A 23026-nucleotide genomic window follows, 5' to 3' on the forward strand; every position below is an offset into this window, starting at 1 on the left:
GTTACAATATTATGTAACATGGAATAATTACAATATTATTGGACTTTAGTTAGAATTTTAAAAGTCATAAGGCTTTAGTCAGTAAATTGTAAAATTAAAGGACCTGGATGGAAGTCTCCCTTAAAATTATAATTGGTAGAAAGATGTTTTTCGCCTGTACTATGACCTTGTTGCGTTTTGGTCCTTGTACTTTCAATTTACATTTTTTAAGGACCGTGTTTCAGATAATGTTGCAATTGGACCCATTCCGTCAAGACCGTCTACTTAAGTGACGAAAAATGCTGATGTGGCATCACGTGCCCAACTCATGACTGCCAAATGGGCTTGGCCTCTCACTTGGACCAATCACATTTCGACACGTGTCAATTTTTTTTTTAAAAAAAAATTGTTTTAAAGTTTTTTTATTTAAAAAAAAAAGCCCAAAAACACCTTCCCTAATGGACCCCAGTACCTCTTATCTTCTTCTTCCTTTCTTCTTCGTCTTCTTCTTCTTCTGCAACACCAACAGCACCCACCCCAAAACCCTAGCAACCCCACACTCCCCTTCATAACGTACGGCGCCACCCACCAGCGCCTCCCCTTCCTCTTTCCCTGCAAATAACCCCAAAACTCAGAAAATCGGCGCCTCCCCTCATCCATTCTCTCTCGGTTCCTCCCTACGCAGCACTAAGCCATCAACCCGAGACCACCTTCCCTCTTCTTCTCTCTTCCATCTTCCTCTCTCTGTTTTCGGGTTGCCCAGATAACCCAGCTCATCTTCTTTCCTCTTGGCATCCTCCTTTGGCCAGAAAACCCAGAATTTATGGTGATTCAAGCACGGCAGAAACGGGTCCTCTCTGTAATTTGGTATTAGGTGCCACAACAGCCTAATTTACTGAGTTAAAAACTCACTTAGAAACAGGACCCCAATTTTTGTTTAATGATGACTCATAGACTAATCAAATAAGCATAAATCTGATCCTCAGATTGACACCCGAAACCAATTCACAGATTTTCCATTCAACACAAATCAAACACACACAAGGATTATGTGACAACCTAGGCACTCAAAGGATCCATCAGTATAGGCATCCTAATGCTATCAACAACTAGACTGATGTGTGTATGGTTAGCATATTCAACTTATCATTTGGTTTCAAGTTATCATGCACATGAGTGAACTGTGTGTTGTTGTGTTTATTATTCCATTTTAACGCTAAGCAACAGAATTGAAATAATTCAAGGAGGAAGACACAATATTGTTCACCCAAAAAAACCACTAAAGGGTTAAAAAACTGGGGGTCTTTTTCGGCTGACCAAGCAATCCACTATCAAGAGTTTCAATACAAAGAGACACACAAACAAGCTCAATCACTTAATCCTAACTCTAAGTGGCAGCTCATTACCCTTGTGCATCCTTGTGCAAACACCATGAAGCTAGCAATCAGTCATTCATGTCATTGACAGCTCCTCCTTTGAGCTCTTCAATGCACGGCACCGACAGCAACCAAGTGATGTGGATCCAATGATAACGCTATGAAATGCAAGTATGGATTCTTTAAAAATCAGCTCTCTCAAGTTACAAAACTTAAAGAAGTCGATGGAGAATCTAAAATCTAAAATATATATGAGTGTTTGATGATGATGAAGAACACACAAAGCACACTCAGATTTTAGAAAACAAAACCCAGATTTTTTAAATCAATTGTTCATATATAAGAAAAATAATTTTCCTCACTGGTATAACAAGCACACTCTCTCTAAAAAAAACCCAAGGCGTAAAATCAGAAATGAAAGAGGTAAGGAGAAGTGTGTGCCGTACTCACATTTTGATCAAACAAACATTCTCACCTAATTTTGGACACATGAAGGATTTTTACTTGGTTTAGCTAGAGGACAAAGCTAGCAAAAAGAATATCCAAGTATCATGCCATGAAGGGATAAAGATGAGAATGATGATGTGGCTGAAGAAAGAGGTTGGGCATGAAGAATTTTAGCAAGGGAATGTTTGCTGCAGTGTGCGTAAGTGAGCATATAGGTGATGATGAATAGTACACATGGAAATGTATTAAATCATGTGTCTGAAAGCATGTGCACTGCACATGCATGTCTATTAAATCATGAATGGGCTTATACACAAATAGATCCATGTGAAATCAGAATGGTCAACGTGTAATGGGCTTGACACATTAAACATGCAACGGGCCCAGCTACAGTTACACTCACATTCAGCACATTCCATTGAAAATAAAGACTGAAAGTCTTTTAAAGACTCATCAAAACATATAAAAATGTGATGCATGAAATGCATTTTACCTTAGAGCATGAGGTCTATGAACTTCAATCCTGATATCTTCAACCCAAAAATCAAACCTTAAGAAAATCAAATTCCTAGAGCTTGTGGAATGTGACAATGGTTAAAAGATTACAATGTTTTTGGCAAGGATAAGCCAATTTCTAAATACCCAGACCTAACACTCTCGGCAGGTCGACAAATCAACACACTTGCAGATCACTCGGAAGAAGACTCCCAAACCCACTTACAAATCGTCGTCTCCAGCAGCCCAGCCCACCACCCTCCCTTCCTCTCGCCGGTAGCTCCCACCGTCCCCTTCAAACCCAGCCCAGCCCACCACCCTCGACCCTCCCTCCCTTCCTCTAAGAATTATTATTATATATTTTTTTTTCCTTTTTTGGTTCACTGTTAATTTGTTGATTTGGTGTTTGCTGAAATTGATTTGGTAATTATAAACAAAGTGATGAAATTTGTTGATCTGGTGTTTGATGAAATTGATTTGAGCGGACAGTGGGGATTGGGCGGAGGAGGAGGTAGAGAAAGAGTGAGAGAGGGAGGGTTGAGGGTGGTGATCAGCTGGGCTGGGTTGGGCTCGAAGGGGATGGTGAGTTTTTGCAAAGGAGGTGGAAGGAGCTGTCGGCGAAGAGGAAGAAAGGGAAGGTCGAGGGTGGTGGGGTGGGGTCGGGTGGGCTCGAAGGGGAGGTGGGTTTTTTGTAATTAAAATTCTTTTGTTTTATTATTAATTTTTTGTAATTAATATGATTTTTTATATATCTTTTAAATTTGAAAAAAAAAACTTTAAACAATTAAAAGTGACATATGTCGAAATGTGATTGGGCCAGGTGGGAGGCCAAGCCCATTTGGCAGTCATGAGCTGGGCACATGATGCCACATCAGCATTTTTCGTCACTCAAGTAGACGGTCTTGACGGAATGGATCCAATTGCGACATTATTTGAAACACGGTCCTTAAAAAATGTAAATTGAAAGTACGCAGACCAAAACACGACAAGGCCATAGTATATGGACCAAAAACGTCTTTCTGCCATTATAATTTAAGCTATTGTCAATTAGTCATACTGAAAGTTTAATTTAGGTGATCTGTTCACTTAATAAACTTGATTAATTTCACTTTCAGTGATCGGACCCCAATTTTTGGTTTATGTGATCACTCACGAACTAGTCAAACAAACACAACTCAGACGGTTCAGTAACGAAAATATGAAACTCCAGATTGACTTCTAAAAACCAAAAATCACTTCTGTAAACAACACAAATCAAACACACCAAGGATCAAGGGACATCCTATACACTCAAAGGACCCATCACAGTAGGCATCCCAGTGTTATTCACAACTACAGTGGTGTGTGATTAGCTAGACAGTTATATAAGGCATATATCAATTTCAAGCATATAGCTACAGTACAGATTTGTGTTTAAAAGTTGAGTGAGTCAGTAAGCATAACAACACAAACAAGAAAGACAAATGCACACAAGATGTTCACCTAGAAAAACCACAAAGGGTAAAAACTGGGGGTCTATCCAGCTGACCAGGCAATCCACTAAATAGGAAGTTCAATACAAAGGGAGCACACAGCACACAAGCTCAATCACTAAGTCCTAGACTAAGTGGCAGCTTTCTTACCCCTTTGTGCAACTTCCATAAGCAAGGCAATCAGTCATTCATGAAGAAGGCAGCTCCATCTCCAAGCTCATCAACCCATGGCACCAATTCGCACCAAGCCCAGTAGATTCATCAATGCATGAACATGATATGCCAATGTGGGATTCTAAAACAAAGATCAACCTTCTCAAGCTATAGGCATGAAAAGGTTGATATTGAATCCTTCAACTAAAATCTAAAATGAATGTGTTTGAAGAATGTATGAAAAGATTTAAGCACTCAAACCCATTTAGAATTTTAGATGAAACAAAAAAAGTTCAGAAAATCTTTTTGATTTTTCAAGAAATAAAAGACCATATTCTGAAAAATTAAAGATGAGCACTTAACCTCATAAATACCCAGGCATGAAAACCCGAAAAATACACACCCAAAATGCTCATACACCACAGCAAAAAGATCTGAACAGAATGCACCTTATACCCGTACACACCCACGCAACTTTCATGTTTGCCCGAGCCACGTGGAAGCCAATCAATGGCTGTCCACAAGAGACGAATGAGGGGCATATTCTCTTTGTCCTAGAGGGGTATCCTAGTATTACTAAGGATAGGAATGAGGAGCTGTAAAAAGGAATTTTACTTTATTTTGCAAAAATCAGAAATTGGGAAGATGATGAATAGTGCTGATGTGTGAAGGTGTGTGGCGTGAATGGCAAAGGAGCAATCAGATCTGATTGATACAGTAGGGGAACCAAGCCATGTGCAATGCACATGCATGTTTAGTAAAAAACAGAACATGGGTTTTCAATGAAATGGGCTGTAAAGGTAAAACCCGAAATGGCCCCACTGTAGTGACTGTGACTTAAGTATCAACCACTGTACGTGAAAAACATTGTTCTTTATGATCAGTGAATGACTAGTCAAATAGACAAAAAACTGTTAATTTCATGAAATGAATGAAATGCAGTATACCTTGTGTCTTTGTTCATTCTTGACTTCTTCAATGCAGCTCAACTTGTCCTTAATCTAGCCTAGAGCTTGTGAGTGATTAAATACAAATAAATACAATTGTTTTGACAAGGAAAATAGCCAATATAACAAATCCTAGAAACTAACAATCTCCCTCTTTGGCTTTCCTTGACAAAACAACAACCCATTCACCTCACAAGACTCTCAACACTCATCCCAACACTGTGTTATAATGTACCTGCAAGAAGAAGTACTTGCACAACACAAAATATGATAGTACAGCAACCAATGCAATTTAAACACAGCAAGCAATGTAGATTAAACAAATACATTCTCCCCCTTTTTGTCATGGAAAGACAAAAGGACATACAGAAAAGGAAAGTTCAGTTCAAAAGCACAGAAAGTTGGAGAGATATGAAGAGAAAAATACATGCTGAAAGAGTAAAATCCATAAAAGTCTGACTCCCCCTAAATTCTAACTCCCCCTAAATTCTAACTCTCCCTAAGACTAAGAACCAGCAGCAGCAGCAGCAGCATCTCTGTAACGGGCTTGCATGGCAAGTTCAAAGTCATCTACAGGCTGAAAAGCTACTGAGCTCGCTGGCACTGGAGAATCGGTGGGGTCCATCTCTGGAGCGTCATCGGAATGATCAGGAATGTCAGCATGTGGATCACCATCCTCAGTATGGAGCCCATCAGAATAAGGAACGATGGCAAAGGCAGCAAAATGAGCTGTGTGATCCGCAATAATAGCCGATTGACCTTTGACCTTGGTAAGAAGGGCAGCGTTCGCTTGTTCAAGAGAAGGAGCCTGATCCCCTCGCTTTTTGCGAGCAAAAGTTTCACTAACCTTCATGACTGTTTTCGTGTAGTCAGCCATAGGCTCAGCAAATGTATCCAGGTCAGCCACAGAAGAGACACCACTGCGGGCACAAAGGAGCTGAATAAGGAGAGGAAAAATGAGGGCACCCTTGTGGTCACGACGACTACCGATTGCCTTGGTCTGAATGTGTTCATAAATAAGAAAGCCTAAGGGAACATGATCCTTATTCAGAAAAGACATCATCACTTGAATTTGCTCCTCAGAAGGGTGCGAATTGTGGGAGGTAGGAATAATATTGTGACGCACAAAATCCCACAAAAACCTGTGAAAAGGTTTGAATTCGGACTTCTCTAGTAACACACCGTCCTTTAAAGGGGTAGCAGGATTAACATAGGCCACGGCCTGGAAGTGAGCAGCAGTATATGACCGAGACCGTTCTAAATATTGCAGGTAATCAGTGTGGGTAGATTGTTTTAACCCAAGAACCTGACAAATCACACTAGGCCGAAAATAAACATCAGGGTTGCGCACATAGACATTAAAACCTGTTCGGGCAATGCGACTTGGAAAATTGGCATAAAATTCCTGAACTATGGTGAGGTTGTAGGAAGGGACTGTGTGAGGGAGGTCATTCAAGGTAGAGACTTGATAGTCACTGAGGAAGGAGAAGACTTGATGAAAGAGATGGAGATTGAAGTCCTCTAACCTGTAGTGGCGCTCAGTGACCACAGATCGGGAATGCACAATGCGAAAGAATCTCTTTGCCCATCGAGTTGTAAACCGATTCTGCCCATTTATGAAATCTTCTTCCTCGCAGTCCTCCGTCGTGGATTGTCGTTGACGGCTGCGAGAGGGGATGATGGTGGAGCCCGACATGGTGAGAAGCCCGATATGGCAAATCAAGGCGCGAGAAGTAAAATGGAGGCCGAGTCGCGACACAGACTGAGTCGCGAGAGGGAAGGTGCCGACCGAGTCGCGAGCGAGAGGGGGAAGGCTGAATCGCGAGAAGGAGAGAGAGAGAAGGATGCGGCAAGGGAAGAGAAGAGAAGATGAAGATTCTGAAATTTTAGGGATTTGAAGGGAAAAAGAGGGGCGCGTGGATTATAAGAGCTGCTAGAGATGAGATAAATGTCCGAAAAGCCCTTAATGAACAGTGATCCAAAGTGCAGAATGGTTCTGTGAAATTGACTATATTTGACGATTGTTAGACTAGTCAAAATGAACAAACTGCGTACTGGAACATAAAAAAAATAGAGGAATCCTTAGAGAATTGGAAGCAATGACACACAAAAGAAATCTATGAGTTAGATGTGCTTCAGGGATTTTATTTTTGACAAAACAAATTTGACAAAACAACAAACACACTTGAAAAGAATTAACCACCAATGTCAACACTCTACTAGATATGGAAAATGAAGATTGCAAATTTTGTGCAAGAAAATAAGCATATTTGGGATATAGGGAGGTCAATGCTAGCATTCAAGACTTGTTCAAGATAGAAAAACAATGTCAAAGACAACCAAAGAGGTTAAATAATTTTCATCCACAACAAGAGATTAGAATTTAACCACTCAAGAGAATTTCTAATTTGGGAACAAATCTTGAAAGCAAAGTTTTTCAACTCATAACAATGGCTATGAGAAAATTATTTTCATTTGTTTTGTTTAGGCACATCCCAAGTTAAGTGCAATGATTTGGTCCAATTTTGCGATTCTTTACCCTAGAACACCATAAAAACACCTTATGTCTCCCTAGGGCCGTGACTTCTTTGGTCACACTTCCTCCTTTTTTTTGTTATTTTGTATGGTGCACATTTGTTCAAATGAGAAAAGTTTAGCTGAAGATGGGTCACAAATGAGGAATTATATTGAAGGGCTAAATTGCATCCTCAAACAAATTGTCTTTGAAAAGCATTTAATAAGTTTGATTGATTATGACAAAGTGTTAAATAAGAAGGTCTCAAGGCTAACATTTGACAAGAAGGAGGGATTATGCTTATTGACATGACTCATGTGATGCAAGAAGCTTTTTGAATATCAAAGAGAGTGTGACAAATAATGTTAAGACCTTTCAAAGTGGTTATTTTCTTTAAAAGAAAAACTACTTAACCAAATAAAAGAAACTTAAACAATGAAGCACATTTAACTACAAGGAATTATGCATGTGTACAAATGCCAATTGACTTCCGAAGACTAATGTGCTTTGGATTCTCTAGAGCTTTTGTAAAGATGTCTGCAAGTTGTTGTTCGGAAGGAACAAAAGTCAAAGTAAGAGTTCCACTCTCCACAAGATCTCGAATGAAATGATGTCTTATGTCAATATGCTTGGTTCTAGTATGTTGCACCGGGTTCTTGGAGATATCTATAGCACTCATGTTATCACAATAGATGAGAAAAGTTTTCTCATCAATTCCATAATCGGCTAACATTTGTCTCATCCAAATGAGTTGTGTACAACAACTCCCTGCTGCTATGTATTCAGCTTCAGCAGTCGACAAAGAGACAGAATTCTGCTTCTTGCTATGCCAAGACACTAGGTTATTCCCAACATAGAAAGCACCACCCGAGGTGCTCTTCAAATCATCACTACACCCAGCCCAATCAGAGTCACTAAATCCAACCAATTTAGTGTTGGTATCATGGGTATACCACAACCCATAGTCAAGAGTCCCACTTACATATTTGATGATCCTCTTTGTTGCAAACAAATGAGATTCTTTGGGATCACTTTGGAACCTAGCACACACTCCTACCGCAAACGATATGTCCGGTCTACTAGCTGTGAGGTAGAGGAGACTTCCTATCATGCTTCTATACAAGGTTTGGTCCACTTGCTTACCACTTGGATCCCTATGAAGTTTGGAGCTTTTACTCATTGGAGTAGTAGCCACTTTGGAAGACTCAAGCCCAAACTTTTTGACCAAGTTTCTAGCATACTTAGATTGGAAAATAAATATCCCACTATCTACTTGCTAAAAATGAAGCTTCAAAAAGAAATTCATTTCACCAATTAGACTCATTTCAAATTCACTAGACCAAATTCTTCAAATCCCATCCTATTTTTCAAATTTCACTAAACTTTTTGCGCTTGATGTCGGTGGAAACTTGCTCTATGGACCAATACCCACAAATCTTGGTAGCCTAAACCACCTTCAAGTTCTTATTTTGGAAGCAAATCAATTAACAGGAGAACCTGGAATTCCTGAACTTGGATTCTTTTCTACTTTATTCAATTGCAGTTCACTGGAAACTTTGTCTTTAGGTTGGAATCCTCTAAATGGCATAATACCTAATTCATTAGGAAATATTTCTTCTTCCCTACATATGTTTCATGCAGGAGATTCCCAAATCAAGGGTCATATACCCCAGACTATTGGTTCCTTGAAAAGTTTGACTTATTTATCTTTGGCCAACAACCATATGAGTGGAAAAATACCGCCATCAGTTGGAGGGTTAGAGAGGTTGCAAAGACTGTATCTTGAAAACAACAACATTGAAGGAATCATTCCTTATGAGCTTTGTCTTTTGAGGAACCTTGGAGAACTGTCAGTAGCAAATAACAAAATCTCTGGATTGATCCCAAATTGCATCGGAAACCTCACCCACCATCAAAAAGTTCTCCTAAATTCCAACCGATTGACATCAATGCTACAAGTGAATTTATTGAACCTTGAAAATCTTTTGTTCTTGAATTTGTCTTGCAATTCTTTCAGTGGAGACTTAACTTCAAGAATGAGAAAGTCCAATGTTGTTCAAATGATAGATTTATCTTGGAACCAAATTAGTGGAAACATTCCAAGCATCATCGGAGCTTTCCAAAGCCTAAACTCTCTGAATTTGTCAAACAACTTGTTTATAGGACCTGTTCCACAAAGTTTTGGTGATTTGAAAGGATTGGAATTCTTGGACCTATCATACAATGATCTATCTGGCACAATACCAAAGTCTCTTGAATCACTCAAATATCTCAAGAATTTGAATTTCTCTTTCAATCAACTCTTAGGAGAGATTCCTTCTGGGGGACCTTTTGTCAACTTCACTGCCCAATCATTTTTGGAGAACAGAGCACTTTGTGGGAGAACAAATTTTGGAGTCTTACCTTGCACAACTCCTAGCAGTCAAAATTCAAAGACGAAAAATCTTTTGCTCAAATATATTCTTCCTGCCATTGCATCAGCATTAATCCTAATAGCTCTTATTTATATGTACTTGACAAAGTATCAAAAAAGAAATGCAGGCATTCCAAGTTCAGTTGAATGGGTAGCAACAATTGAGCATAAAATGATATCATATCAAGAACTTCGTCGTGCTACAAATGACTTCTGCGAAAGCAACTCACTTGGAGTAGGATGTTTTGGCTCTGTGTACAAGGGGATACTATCTGATGGAACAATTGTTGCTGTCAAAGTTCTTAATTTGCAAAGGGAGGGTGCCTTTAAAAGTTTTGATGCAGAATGTAATGTGTGGCGGGCAATCCGCCATAGAAATCTTATCAAGGTCATAACTGCATGCTCGAGCCCGGAGGTAAGAGCATTGGTGCTGCAATACATGTCTAATGGCAGCCTTGAGAAGTGGTTATACTCTCACAACTATTGTCTAAATCTTCTTCAAAGAGTGAGCATAATGGTTGATATTGCATCTGCTCTGGAATATCTTCATGGCCAATCAGAAATGGTAGTGCACTGTGATTTGAAGCCTAGCAATATCCTTCTCAATGAAGACATGGTTGCACATGTGGGAGACTTTGGTCTTTCGAAAGTTTTGGCAAAAGATAAGGATGCAATGTTGGAGTTGTACTTTGACACAACCTGTTGTGGTCTCATAGTTTCCTAAGGGTTTTGTGGCCTAAGTAAAGATCAGAAGTTCAATTAGAATTATACCTTGAAGCCTATATGGATTTATGTGTTTTTTGGTTTACTAAGGCTAAAGGGATTCCTATTACTTAGAGGACAATGAATTAGAGTCTTAGGCTAATATGGTTATCCTATGAGTTCAGTTATGGGTTAGACTCATAGGCTGCCACTCTATATAAAGTTGAGATCCCCTTGCACACAAACAATCACAATTTAGTTTACTCCCCATTAAGTAGTTTGTGTCAAAGGTCTGTAAGTGCAAGGAAGATTATTGACTCTTAATCGTCAGCGATGGATGCAGCTGTGGTGCTGTGGTAAACTCAGGTATGTGTTTTATTTATATAAGTCACTAAAGTTAACATGTGGTATCAGAGCATGACTTGTATGATTAAAACCTAAAAGAAACATGTCTTGCCTAATTGTTTGCACACTGTTTTAAACGATTAGGATTAATCTGGAGAATATATATATATATATAAAGGATTAATTATATGCATAAGATCACTTGTTTATATATATGATTGATCGTGTGTAATCCATGATTGATGTTGATGTGAGAATTAAGTTTTCTTGCACTAACAGTAATTTCATCTGCTGCAAGTTTTCTATGATTTTATATTCAAGTGTTTGTTATATCATGTAAAATTTAATTAAAACTTCTCGTTGCTGTTTTGGGGTTTAGACACTATGGTTTCTCATGTCATAAGTAACAAACCCTAAAACCAAAAGGCTATAAAGTTTGATCAATTAAACTATTTGAATTTATTTTTCAACTATCTGTTTGTATGTATTAGATATATTTGATCTCAAGTCTTATTATCAAACATATATATATATATATATATATAAATATCTAAAGGTTGTGATCAATGTTTTAGGGGTTTTGGACCAATTAAGCAAGCCTCTCGCGGCTTATTTGGTTTAAAAAGGCCCTAAACAAAGGTGTATTGATCAAATTGCATTATCAATACATGACAGGTGAAAGTAATTTTCTGTCCATAGATGATTATTACTTCATCATGGTCAGTATGATTATGGCTAGCATAGAAAATAACACTATATAGGCTATTAAAGGGTCTCCTTCTGTCCATAGATGTAGGAGGTTCTTTATAAAGCTAGTTTATGTAGTTTTATGATCTAGTGCTACAACATTGTTTACTCTCAGCCTATAGGTGTGAGTTAATTGTGTTTATAAGGCCTTTCTTGGGGATTAAGTTTAATGATTAAATTAAATTTTCAGTTGTGAATTTCTCTGCTATCAATTCCATTGAAGTCATCCATTGAACCCGGTAGCTATTTTAAGAAGAGGAATGGATTTTGCATATGTTTTTCCGTATGAAAATTGACAAAGCAAAAACACTTAGGCATCAAACAGATATATATATATATATATATATATTGATTAACTTGAAATATTAATCTATAAAGAAAAGTCTCATTAGATAGCTTATATATGTGATCGGTTTTGACCAAATTAATATGTGTTTTGATCATCTATTAATTGTTTGGATTTCCATGCAAGGTTAGATTTATATGTCTATCAGGTTTTGTTTTGGTGTTTCTCCAATTGAATTCTAATGCATGATACATGAATGATTTTTGTCCTATGCATGTATATTATTAAGACTGATCATGAATAATGTTTGTATAGGTTTGTATGCATTGAATATATGTGGTTCATATATGAATATGAATGTCAATTTTGGTTTGGACTAGGCACTGTCTGCACTAAAAGAAATTAGGCTTCTCATTTTATTATGCTTTTATGATAATTGTTGTGACTATATATATAGACGAACACATGTTTAATTTGATTATGTAAATATGTTTTGGGTTTTTGATTAATTATATGATGAATGGAAGGCGCAAGTCTTCAAATTATACTTATGTATATGGACAAAATACTAATGTATATATATATAGCAGTTTTGATTTGAAATTTATTTGATATATATTTATATATATATTATTCAAACATGAAATTTATATGTGAATTTGGAGTTAGCATTTATGCTGGCATGTCGCTTAGATATATTCATTTAAGCCTATATACAATTTGCAGACTGGAATTACTTCTCAATTGAGAAATTAATGGATTATTATGCTGTATGGTTAGATTCTTTTCTAACACGTAAGAATAATTTAATTGGCTTTTAATTGACAACCGCAAACATATATCTATATAATAACATCTAATTTTCCGCATGGTAGTGGCATGATGAAATTAAGGAAAAGGAACTTAAGATATATATAAGGATAAGGATATGGGTTAATATGACATCTATATATATATATATACATAATGTTAAAGGTTAAGTGCTTGATCTCTGCAAATGATCAAGGAGACCATGGAGTATATATATATGTCATATTGCGTTTTTTATTTTATTTTTATTTTATTTTTATCGATTGCCAAAACTGATGTATATATGTACCCGATTGCTTTGACATATATATGGGTTGACTTTTGATTAAGAGAGTAAATGTTAATTTAGTCATCTATGATGTCGATTTATCTTTAATCCTTTGATTTGTTGTACGTGGATTGCGTGGCTAGAATTAAGAATTATACATGTTGTTCAATTTTTATGATCTGAATGGTATCAAACATATATTATCAAAGATATAAAGCAATTATGATAATGGATGATTACAATTTAGTTTGATGCATTTATCGATTTAATGTGTATATTGGACTGTAGAATGGAATAAGTTGCTTACTTGTATACATCCGAATCTATGTAATTAATTTGTAAGATCGTTAAGGTTATTCACACTACAAGAAAAACCTTAATAGACATCACTTGTTTAATATCAGTTTTTAATAGAACTGATATTGTAAAGTTTTAGATATCGGTTAATTTTTTAGACGATGTCTTAATTTATTAACATATCACTCAATTTTTTTTCCGATATCTTAATTTTATACTTTTGATAAACTTTTTTTGAAAACTGATATGTAAAGTCAATATCTGATAACTATATTTCACATAAAAAACACGGGGCTCTAATTTAAAAATTTTAGCCAAGTTCCCACCCCCTCAGTCACGACACATTCCCTCTCAGACTCGTTTTTCCCCAGTCACTCACCCAGGCCAGATCGCGCGATCCTTCTCTCTCACCCAGGCCAGCTCGCGCGATCCTTCTCTCTCACCTAAGCCAGCTCCCGCGATCCTTCTCTCTCACCTAGCTCGATCCTTCTTCCTTAGACTTCCGGCGTCGCCACTGCCAGAAGTCCTTGGCGTCGGTGCGTGGCTCTCATTCTCCCTCCTCTCTTTCGCGTCGGTGGCGTCCTTGGGTTACTGCGTCGAGTGTGGAAATTGTAAGCTCAACCCCCTCCTCTATCTCTTGCACCCTTTCCCCTTCTATGTACCTCCTCCTCCTAGGTTTCTTATTTCTGAAAATAGGTTTTCAAATTAGGGGTTTTTTGTGGTTTTTGTTTTTCTTCAAATTTGGGGGTTTCTTGGGTTCGTTTTCTTCTTGAAATTAGGGGTTTTCTTGGTTTTCAGTTTTTTTTTTTTTCTCTCTCTCTCTCTCTCTCCTCTGGGTTTTTAAGTTTTATTAGTGAATAATTCCATCGATTGGGTTTCCTAGATATCTCTAAGGTTTCCTTCACTTTCTCAGAAAGTAGGATTGAATTGAAGGTGAGTATATGAGTATATTCTCAATAGTTGGCGCTATCATCACTCCAACTTCCATAAATTACACTACTTGCATTTCTTGAACATTTCCCTTGGTGTTTCTAAAGGAGGTTTGTGCGCATATGGAGGTTGATCTCTCCCAGGATGTACAGCAGTGGGACACTTTGTCTGACTCCAAGAGACACTTTATAAGCCATGTCCTGGCATTTTTTGCCGCATCTGATGGGATTGTTTTAGAGAATTTGGCTGCAAGATTTCTAAAAATGATGTTCAGATTCCAGAGGTGATTTATTTGCTATGCTCTATTCTTTATTTGAATTTCCCAAGACCTAAAATTCCACTATTTGTCTTCCCTCTTTCACCCCATAATTTTTGAATTGTTGATGATTTATCACTTATTAGACTAATATCTGATTTTGTTTTCTCTTAGTTAACCAACTAACATCAAGCTTCTTGTTCTTCACAGGCTTGGGCATTCTATGGATTTCAACTTGCAATGGAGAATATTCCCTCTGGTAGAGCTTCAAACATGGTTTTTGTGGTTTCCTCTCTTTATGATATATGTGGCCATCTGACCGGTTTTTTGTCCTTTTTTTTAATATTGCAACCATCAGAGATGTACAGCTTGCTTTTATAGACATACATCAAGGATCCAACGGAGAAGCATAAATTCTTTAATGCAATTGAAAACATTGCTTGTGTTTCTAGGAAGGCTAACTGGGCTTTGGATTGGATACACAGGTATTCATACATTTTTCTTCCGTAAATCATGCTTTAAGAAAAGTTGGCATGTCTTTGGGTTTTGAGTGTTTCACAATTGGTTAAATAATGGAGACAATACATTTTTTTTTTTGGTATGGTTGGATTTGTTTGTGCATGATATATCCAATCATGTGCATTTTACAGTAGTAAATGAGCATTAATTTGTAAAAATCATGTACTTGATGTGTTAACCTAGAAGCCGTCTGGTACTTTAAAAATCCATGTTAAAAATTGGACTGAGTAGTAAATTGGTTGTTTTCCTTGAGGTGTGTAGGAGGCCCATGGCATGGCATTTATATCAAACTCTGAATATGACATATGCAATACTTTGAGGTTCCTCTTGTGTGATATTATATGTAGTGTCTCTGTAGGTTCAAAGTTTGCATATGGGAGTGACAAAAGTTAGTTACACTGCCTGCATTTCTTGAACATTTCACTTGGTGTTTCTAAAGGAGGTTTGTGCGCATATGGAGAGAGGAAAAATATTTATATCTAATTGGGAATATACACATTTTAACCATGTATTATTTAGTTTCGAACAAAACTAAGAGCTCCATCTGCTACATTCCATAAATTTAAAAGTTGTCTTTGTTTAGCCCTTCTGATTGTGTAATCAAGCTTCTCTTTGTAGTTAGTACATGCTGTCTGTTTGATTGGAAGCAAGACAGTTGTTGCTTAAAACAATTTCTTATTCTGCATGATGTGCAGTTCCAATTCATTTGCAGAGAGACTTGTTGCTTTTGCATGTGAAGGAATCTTCTTCTCAAGAAGGTAGTCTTTATAACAAATAATGGCTCACATACTCTCTCTTTTGTTGTTGGTTTTTCTGTAACTCATAGGCTTAAGTTTATATGTTAATGGTTTTTTTGATGAGGCTTGTATGACCTTTTTTTGTTTATTTATTTACCCTTTCCCCTTTTGTCTATTGTTCATTTGTGGTTCTTAGCTTCTGTGCCATATTTTGGCTTAAAAAGAGGGGATTGTTGCCAGGTTTGACATTCTCAAATGAGCTTATTTCTAGAGATGAGGGTCTCCACTGTGATTTTGCTTGCCTTCTGTACAGGTAAGTTCTGTTTTTTAATGTTTCTTGATATTTGAGTTTCACATGTGAGAAACTTGAAATATATTTTTGATAAAAAAATGACATATATAAACTTCCTTTGCTCAGTTTGTTACGGAAGCAACTACATTGGGAAAAATTAGTTCCTGGCATTGTACATGAAGCTGTCGAGATTGAGACCCAGGCCCTCCCATGTGCATTGATTGGCATGAACTCAAATCTGATGAGCCAGTATATATATAAAATTTGTGGCTGATCGACTCTTGGTATTTCTCTATAATTTGTTTCTTTTTTTTTTCTTTTAAATTCCTAAGAAATTAAGGGGAGTTGTGTTTTATTTATATCTGTATTGTTAGTGTAAGACACCAATATTAATATCATAAAATGTTTTCTCCCTCCCAGGTTGCATTAGGGTACCAGAGGAAGTACAATGTGGAAAATCCTTTTGATTTTATGGAGTTCATTTCTTTGCAGTGAGTATTTTGAGAATGTGATTTAGTCTATTTTTGTTTCATTCTTGAACTCGTTGACTGATAATTGTACAAATGAACATCCTGCATGAGTAGTTTACTTGATTTGTGAGGGTTTATGAGTAATCCATATGCTTTTGTCTGTAATCTATTATGAAATAATAGCTGTAGCATCTCAGTTAGTGATTTGACTATATATATGTTTGTTATCATGAAAGTGACTCATTGTTCTTGTAGAAATTTTTTATGGGGTGTAATGAATTAGAAAGTATGGTGTGTGTGGAAGGACCATTTTTCTTATTTTTCAAGTTTAGATTACTGATGTCTGCTAAATAATGTCCATACTTTTCCTCTTGTTTATCTTTTGTCCTAGTATGACTCTTCCTTGTGCTTGGCATCAATATGCTTACTTGTAGGCTACCTAGCTTATTTTATAATGGTTTATTGATCTTCTATTTAAGTATTAATCTCCGAGAACTGTGAGTCACTAATATTGGGGAGCTTTATTGAAATTTTTTTGCCATATTATATCAAACATAAGTCACATGACACATTGGGTCAAGAAGATTCTTATTCTAATTTAGTGAATACAATGAGCTAATCCGTTACATGTTTCCTTTGGTTGAGTAAAACTTACTTTACCTTTCATTCTATTTGTCTTTTTATTTTTAATTTTTTTTTATGTAGTTGATTTATGCAGTTGAGTGTGGCTGTTGGTTTATGTAGTTCTGTATATCTTTCTGCCTTCCAGGTAACTCCAAATCTGTAATTAGTATGAAGTTAATTAACTTTCTGTTCTTACATTTTTTAGTGCTTGGCAGTTGATTCAAAAGAAAAAAAGAGACCTTGAATTAGTCAATATTGCTACTTTAAACATGTTTGCGGGTTGCATCTCCTGTTATCATACACAAGTTCTAATAAGAATTCATAATCCATGGCAAAGTAGAGGTGTTTTGCTCTCTAATATGCAGATTCACAAGTTAAGGCCATAATTTGAATTGCAAAAACCAAAGGCACTGCCTTTTCTATGAATCAATTAATAAATGCCTTGTTATGAATTCATCACATTAGTTGGGTTTGGTACTGCCCTGCCTTGGAACTGCTTTTCTTGTCAACTTGTGTGGTTTGAGTATAGGTTTGAGCTTGCATGTGTTGACTACCAACATGTAAATATTAATGCATTGTTTTTTAATGTTTTCAGGGGAGTAACCCGGAGTACAAGCGATTGAGATGAATTTTGTGAAGGTGCTTATGGAGATAGAATAGTGATTATGGGGTATACATGGATTGATGAGGGCTATCCATATTTTTAGATGGATTTGTAATCTCTTTTTGTTAACTTGATTACTCTTGAATTTGGATATTGGATTAATTTATATGAATGGAAGAATTGAAATTGGATTACTTTAGAAGCTTATTAATTGTTGCGTGGATGTATGCCAATCAATTTCTATCCATATCAGAAGCTTACTTTCAATTACATATCAGATTATGAAAAAAAGCAACGATAAGGAATAGAGTTTCAACATCATTTAAAAAACAAAAAACCGATATCTAAAGCGTACTTTTATATCAGATTTTAAATAAAAAAACGATATGTTATATATCTTTTTATATCAAATTTTAATTATAAAAACGATATGTTATATACTTTTTATATCAGATTTTCATTACCAAAATGATATTGAATACATTGTTTATATCAGTTTGAAAAAAAATAACGATATCATAAGTATCTTACATATCGGAATGCAGTTTTTAAGATATCAGAAATGGTTGATATCCGATAACGATGATTGTATATGATATCAGATTATCAAACAAATATGATATCTAATTTAGTATAGACATCAGTGGATAACCGATATCTAATATGGGGGAATAGATATCACCACTCAATATATCGGTAGGAAACCTAAATAGATATCAGTTTTTCACTGATATATATTAAGGTTTTTCTTGTAGTGTCATTTAATTTTGAATTCATATCAGAGATTGTTTGTTAGTCACCAAAGTGGCCAAACGGTCCAAATTAGAAGGTTTTATGAATATCAAATTAAGTAATTACTCAAGTTTTATGGATACATATAAATAGACTTAAACCTTGTAAGTTTTAAAGGTTTGAATAACATGGAGTCATTTTGTAGAGACATATTTTAAGTCTTAATTTACTGGTTTTGATACCTATAGAAATACATTAAGTACATGGTTGCCATATGTATTATTTTTTTATGAGCATATTATTGATCGTTAAATACTGAACATTTTTGGTTTAGGGGAATTGATGTTGTGCTGTTTTGATCAATCCTTATAAACCACAATAACTGTTTTTGTGCTAATTACTTTTGCATCAAGGAATAGCAAATGTTTATGTGAAATTAATATAATTTGGTAGTTTGTTTACTGTTAGCACATTAACAATCTTATTGTAGCGTGATGAAGGCTCTCCAATCATTTATGTGATTATCATATATGGACTGTTTGTTCTTATAGTAGAAATTGGGGGAAGATATGTTCATTAAATTTCTACTTTATAAGTGGCTTTGTGAGACCTTTCATCAGTGCGTGGGAGCTAAAAGTTTTGTAAACTTAAGGGTTAATGCTCACTTATATATGATTATGAATATAAAGGGGTAACTTGTATGTATCTTATTGGTTTTGCATGTCCAAATATAACAAAACCCTTATGGCTTGGCCTATAAAATTACCAATAAAGAAAATAAATTATCACCCGAAACAGACTTGGCCGGTATCTAAGTATATACTAATCTATGATGTATCATGTCTTGTTTGCTTCCTATTAAATATTATTATGGATGATTAATTTCGTTAGACGAAACATTGTTCTAGTAGAAGCACTAGCATTAAATATATGGCTTATAATTGACATGTGATAATATACATGAATTGGGTGATTCTTGATTTGGCTTATGTGAATTACTTGAATAGAACATTGTTTAATTATATTATTCGCTTTTGAAGTTCTTGATCTATATATCATGGCTTAAAGTTTAAATGATGTTTTAAAGGTATCCTATTAAGTTTACATCCTATTGTCCGAGCGAATATGCATTACATATTTAAGATATATTATTTCTCTTTTAACACATATAGCAAATCGATTGTTTAATCAGTCTGCACACATATAAATAATGATTACAGTTTCATTCAAAATGGAATAGATCTATATTTTCAAGTGATCTATATTTATTATCTGATTGGTACATTCAATTATATATGTATCGTTTGAATTTCATTATTGGTATATTATCCAAGGATTGAGAAGGAAATTCATACATGAGCTTTTTTGCCTTACTGGTTGTTTTCAATGTACACTACTGTGATGGGTGTTTTGGTTTTCTCATTTACTGACATGGGTATTGCTTGGAATTACTTACGGCACAAAAGGCATATAACATTCGATTACATATGTGTTGCATATTTATGATATATTATTCATCCATGGTCAGTAATTATTGTGAGCCACTAATTTTATTCATGTTATTTGGTCATACATTATATTCTAGAGTAACCACCCATCATCTAGAATAATGAAAGAAAAATAAGGAATCATCACTCAAGAAATATGTATGATATTCTTTGAATCATCATCCGGTCAAAATGAATTTTTGGGACTAATAAGGATAATTGAAGTTATTCTCGCATATTGTTTTGGTGTGCTTATATTCATATTCAGTCATGAACTCTTCTGCTATAAAAAGATTATGTTTTCATTGAGATAAGATTTTTATTTGGGTTTTTGGTACTTTGTTTTTCTTGTACCTATAAGAAATTTTGGAATACAATATCCATTAAAGAGATTTCTAGATGCATTGATGTTATAAAGGTACATATTTTTGTTAGGACAGGTACGTTAAGGCTTATGTTATTGCATATTGCTTGTTTAATCATCAAAACCATTATTCTTTAAGAGTTCTTAAAGTAATGTATGAAGTGAATTTTATTATTTGTGTAAGGGTCCCTAGACTTGATAGCCGACCCATTGAATAAAGTTGTCCCTAATTCAGTTTTTTCATAAGTATGTCACCAACATGGGGGTACTATCCAGTTTTCAAGATGCTCTAATTTAGTGGGAGCTTTTTAGCTTTTAATTTGCTAATATTTTGATTAAGTTATTTGTTTTCGTTTATGTTGGTGATTCATGGATATGTCTTAAAGTTAAGGAGATACTTATGAATAAAAGTTGATGTTCAGCTAAAGAAAGCATGCTATGGTTTGTTTTAAATATCTTTGTTTTTGCTGAATAAAATTCATTAAAGTTTAATGTACTGTTTCATTAAGTACATAAAGGCAGATTTATTGAAATCTGATAAAGAAGGATCTAGTGGAATGATAATATCTTAAGCATTTCCATATGCATTCAAGTAACACATCAGGAAGATACATTAATCATTCTATTTCCATTGTCTTGTTGGCGTCTCATGTGGATATGAGTTCTTGCATATGTAGTTTCTAAAGCCGGATAATGTATTAGTCCAAAAGTTTTTGATGAAGCTCTATGTAAGAGGTCTTATTTGACAAGAGGCATGCTAGGAATTTGATTCAGTTGAATTCTGTGCGCACTAAAGGATCACTACTGAAGCTACAATGGTACCTATTCGACCAAGTGGGAGAATGTTGGAGTTGTACTTCGACACAACCTGTTGTGGTCTCATAGTTGCCTAAGGGTTTTGTGGCCTAAGTAAAGATCAGAAGTTCAATTAGAATTATACCTTGAAGCCTATATGGATTTATGTGTTTTTTGGTTTACTAAGGCTAAAGGGATTCCTATTACTTAGAGGACAATGAATTAGAGTCTTAGGCTAATATGGTTATCCTATGAGTTCAGTTATGGGTTAGACTCATAGGTTGCCACTCTATATAAAGTCGAGATCCCCTTGCACACAAACAATCACAATTTAGTTTACTCCCCATCAAGTAGTTTGTGCTAAAGGTCTGTAAGTGCAAGGAAGATTCTTGACTCTTAATCGTCAGCGATGGATGCAGCTGTGGTGCTGTGGTAAACTCAGGTATGTGTTTTATTTATATAAGTCACTAAAGTTAAACACAAACCAGAACTATTGGTACACTTGTCTACGTTGCACCAGGTAAGTCCAATGATCTGGACTTTTTTTTTTTTTGGGAAACTAATTGTGGTAATTTGTGGTGAATAATAAGCACATAAGTTTGCCTGCTGTCTTGGTTTTAATTACAAGGGATGAGCCTTAATTTTTATTTTATGGAATGGACCTTAATTAGATGCATTATAAGTTACATTTAAGAATCAAATTGATTATTTGATTGCTTTGTTTCGTTAGATTATCACTAGATACTATTTTGTAATGAAACTCTCATTTTTCATGGCGTAGAGTGCTGCAGAGTCTAAAAAGGCAATGTTTTAACCAACATGATAATAATCAACTATGAAAAGTCAATTTTCTGTACATGCAGTAGCATGTTTTAAACATTGTATTTGTACAATTTAATGATTTGATTATTATTTTCATGAATATTATGAAATTGTTATGTAATGTTAATAAAATTGATAAAAGATAAACGTAGGTCATTTTGATGCATAAAATAGTAGCTAGCCTAGCAAAAGTATGGATAAGCACATAAACCATCAACCATGTTGGCCCATAGAAATTAGAATAACTAGTAGCGAGCGCTATGGATATCCAAATTTATGTTTGTAAGTAAACATTAATTTGTACATGTATATATACGTTTGGTGCTTCAGTTTGTGTGCATATATATATGATCATAAGCATGCACATTAATTGTCTCTTTTCTACTGAAATTTGAAGGTTGATACTCGGTGGAGTACGCTGAACACTCATTTTTTATTAATTGTTTTATAATTGATGTGTCCACAGAGTATGGTTCTACAGGAAAAGTGTCTACTAAAGGTGATGTTTATAGCTATGGGATAATGTTGTTGGAAATAATTGCGAGGAAGAAACCCACAGATGAAATGTTCTCTGGAGAACAAACTTTGCGGCAATGGATAAATGTGTCACTCCTTAACAGTGTTTTGGAAGTAGTGGATGTTGGTTTATTGAGTACAGAACAGGACAGAGATGTGAATGCCACAAAAGATATCATTTTTTCCATCATGGAAATAGGATTGAGATGTTCAGAAGAAGTCACAGAGGAAAGAATGGACATTACAGATGTAGTGTCCAAGCTCATCAAAATAAAATTGGCACTTGAAAATAGAAACAGGGGTGTTTAATATCCATGCACGCATGCGATTATTGCCTTGTTTGTGAGTGCAAAACTTTGTTGTTGTTCAATGTTCATTTTAATCTTTGGTGGAGGAGCATGTACCGTTTTTCAATTCCTAATATATGCACCTCTTTTTTGCTTCTTGTTTGTTTCTTCCGAGGTTTTGGCTGATGTCCCCAGACTTGTAGTTTTGGTGTTTTTCGTTTATCAATAAATTATCTTCTCGTACCATTGAGGTTCTCTAAAAACCAAATATCTTTGGTACTTTTTAATTTGTTTTATCACTCAATCTTTCTGTGCTTCTCCATTACAGGTAAATTATTT

At 35.5% G+C, this 23026-nt stretch overlaps 3 pseudogenes across 1 annotated transcript; 2 read left to right on the forward strand and 1 right to left on the reverse strand.

Annotated features, from left to right (window-relative positions):
• Window positions 1-6588: 6588 nt before the first annotated feature.
• On the reverse strand, window positions 6589-8564 carry LOC147293032 (secreted RxLR effector protein 161 pseudogene; annotated as a pseudogene).
• A 448-nt stretch (window positions 8565-9012) lies between these two features.
• Window positions 9013-22709, forward strand: LOC147293033 (putative LRR receptor-like serine/threonine-protein kinase At3g47570; annotated as a pseudogene).
• LOC147293034 (ribonucleoside-diphosphate reductase small chain A-like) lies at window positions 14126-17482 on the forward strand (annotated as a pseudogene). Its single transcript, XR_015120307.1, has 9 exons — window positions 14126-14185; window positions 14290-14465; window positions 14649-14697; window positions 14797-14923; window positions 15653-15715; window positions 15891-16007; window positions 16113-16270; window positions 16407-16477; window positions 17162-17482. The product of XR_015120307.1 is annotated as a ribonucleoside-diphosphate reductase small chain A-like (transcript).
• Window positions 22710-23026: the final 317 nt, after the last annotated feature.

The sequence above is a fragment of the Dryas octopetala genome, chromosome 2 (assembly GCF_963921425.1).
Source record: "Dryas octopetala chromosome 2, drDryOcto1.1, whole genome shotgun sequence".
Taxonomy (NCBI): domain Eukaryota; kingdom Viridiplantae; phylum Streptophyta; class Magnoliopsida; order Rosales; family Rosaceae; genus Dryas; species Dryas octopetala.